Source organism: Pseudochaenichthys georgianus, chromosome 18 (genome assembly GCF_902827115.2).
Source record: "Pseudochaenichthys georgianus chromosome 18, fPseGeo1.2, whole genome shotgun sequence".
Taxonomy (NCBI): domain Eukaryota; kingdom Metazoa; phylum Chordata; class Actinopteri; order Perciformes; family Channichthyidae; genus Pseudochaenichthys; species Pseudochaenichthys georgianus.
The window spans coordinates 8,946,933-8,949,446 of record NC_047520.1 but is presented as its reverse complement, the minus strand read 5'-3'; positions in this window follow the sequence as shown (position 1 = coordinate 8,949,446).

The window sequence follows — 2,514 nt, the reverse complement described above, 5'->3', positions numbered from 1 at the left end:
AATTTCAAATTAGTTCCGGTAAAAATAAATTCTGCCCGGACATTTGCCGGCGTCGAAAAAATCCTAGCGGAAAACCCTGATACACACATACATATATACATATACATACTCATATACATATATACATATATATACTACATACATATATACATACCTACACACACAAATATACATACATACACACATATATACATACATACATACACACACTATTATATATATATAGTTTAAAACAACACAATTAATAAAAAGTTGCAATAATAACATAATATGGTATGATCAATTCTACCCTTTTGTTTTTGCTCCCATATTTCAATTAAAAGATATTTTTCAAAATCAATATCGGTGGGGGCCCTTTTGCAAAGATAATCAATAACACCCACCTGACAGTTGTTGCAGATTATACAGTTACTTACACACATGTGCGATGGTCCCAAAAAGCCAAAATATGCACTGTAAAAAAATATATACATTTATAGGCACTCTGAATAAGGGTTGACGGTGTAATAATCATGCCTGTTATTAATGTCAAATGTTATATGTTGTATTATATAACAAAATAGACATTTATAACATATAAATGTCTATCTTTAAATAAAATATTAAATAGATACCTTTACATCCTAAACTGAAGGTCAAAACGTTAATAACATGACAAACAAAAAAACGAACATTATATATAGTATATACAGATGTTTGCTAATGTATCCCTCTTATATCCATCAGGAATTAATATTAAATGATGAATTAACATTACCTCAGCACTGTATAAGTGTGGGCGTCAGTCATATTGACTGTTGGAGCTATATACAGTATATATCTCTTTATATTATTTAATAGTTTAACATTTATTCATTCAACAAAACATAAGGCATGTTTTGGGCACTGGGTGATTAGAGCACCTGGTGTAATTGTGTATTTTGGAGACAGGTGGGTGGTGGGAGCCAGAGCACAAGTAGGCAAACGGTTTTTTACCAGGGTGTTTCAAGCAACACAAGGGAAAGGCTTAAGGATAAGAGGTATAGGAAACCTGTTCATTGTACTATTTATTGGAATAAAATGCACAAATGGAGGTTCTTGTCTGGACTTGGATGATCATTGCCCTGCGTAAGATCCGCTAACTAGTGCCTCGGCGGCTGTTTTTAGTTCTATAGGATTTTGGCCGCTACATTGACAAAGAAGCACTATTAGCGGCGTTTAAAAGGATGGTATTTCGCTTGTCAGATTCAGATTTTGCGGATGTGCCGCATCTATGACGCTATCGCGTAGAGCTACGTCGATCCTTGCGTAATGCGGAAGTGGGCGTGGTTAAATCTAAACTGGGTTGGAAAAACGATAGACGCCTCCCGGATGACTGAACTTCTCACCTTGGGAGATGCCAACCACCCTGCGGAGAAAACCCATCTCGGCCGCTTGTAAAGCGACTGCAGTACCGCACACGCTGCTCCGATTCTCCGGCCCATCTCACGCTCCATTGTTCCCTCACTCGAGAACAAGACCCCGAGATACTTGAACTCCTTCACTTGCAGTGGCCTTTTTTTCCTGGAGGCCAAGGGAAGCCAGGCTTCCCCTGTTTTTTCGGATTGTAATTATAATTTTAATAAATAAATAAAAACACTTTGTTTAGTTTCAGAAATTCTTTGTTGTGTGTTGCTGCCGGCCCGTCTCTCCCCCATTCTCATTGAGTAGTTTACAAAGAGTGAAACAGCGCCCCTCTAGATGTTATGGTGAAACAGTAGATTGCACTCTCTGTTGCGAGAGGAGGCCAGCCGAAATTGGCTTCCCTTGGTGAAGAAAATGGAGGGATTGACCAATCAGACAAGTCTCACGTCATGCCCCTGCCAACCTGTGATTGGTCAGGGCCATGCCAAGGCCTTGCCTCACAATCCAATCAAATCGCATCAATTTAGTGTTAGTGACGCGTCCTAAAACCCGGAAGTAAGCTGCACTCGGTTTCCCTCGACAAAAAGGCAATGGGATTTCTCAATAGGATTTTGGAAAATAGCTCGAAATAAGGTCAGTGGAAAACGAACCCGTTAGATAAATGCACGTTGTGTTCAGTCGGATAATATCCACATGTCTACCCTACTTTTATAATTTTCGAATCATAAAACGAATCGATAGAAGATAGATAGTGTCACTGCACCACTCACCGTCGTTAGAAAGTAGCAAGCAACTGAAGCAAGTGCAATTATGGAGGGTGGCGATTTGAGTATTTAATCAACAATAATTGTACTAAACTTTACAATTTAAAGTTACAGCAGCAACAACAAATAAAATCTGATGACAGGCCAATGTCCAAATTGGAGCTGTGTACACAGCGAGGAAAAAAAAATCGGACGCAAAACGTTAAAGGTCTCCTGATTTAGTTTGTGAATGAATGCTTATTAGAGTTTCGGCTGGAGAGTGCGTGCGGACATGTCGGTTAGATAACAGGCCAACAGTCTTGAATCTGTACGATACAAATGTGTGTAAAATGATACCGGGTGCTGTAATCACTCATCTGGTTACGTT